The sequence below is a fragment of the Lolium rigidum genome, chromosome 4 (genome assembly GCF_022539505.1).
Source record: "Lolium rigidum isolate FL_2022 chromosome 4, APGP_CSIRO_Lrig_0.1, whole genome shotgun sequence".
Classification (NCBI taxonomy): domain Eukaryota; kingdom Viridiplantae; phylum Streptophyta; class Magnoliopsida; order Poales; family Poaceae; genus Lolium; species Lolium rigidum.
The window spans coordinates 23976378-23976793 of NC_061511.1; positions in this window are offsets into that span (position 1 = coordinate 23976378).

Sequence of the window (416 nt, forward strand, 5' to 3'; positions counted from 1 at the left end):
GCGCCATGGAATGGGGAGAGGGTAGCGGCGGCGGGTGCACGGCGGGAGGGAGAAAGAAATCGGCGGGATAGGAGAAATGAATCGGCGGCGGGATATGTTTTGGGAGGCCCGTGCGCGGCGGTATAGGCGCGATTTGGCGGGAGCGGCGGGATTTGGCGGGAGTGTGAGACGAATTTTCCACTGTGCCGGCGACGGGTCGGGCCCGCGTCGGTTGGCCTCGCTTTTCGTTGTGTCCGGCGTCCCCGGTGCGTCCCTGTGGGACGGGGACGGGCTCGGGCGCCGGACACCGAATGGGGACGCGCCGAACAAAAAGGGCTTTGGGGAGCAGCGGCCAGGCACGCTTTTTTGTCAGCGCGCCCCAAATCGCTTTGGGGACGGTTTGGGGGCGCGACTTGGAGATGCTTTAAGCTTTGTTA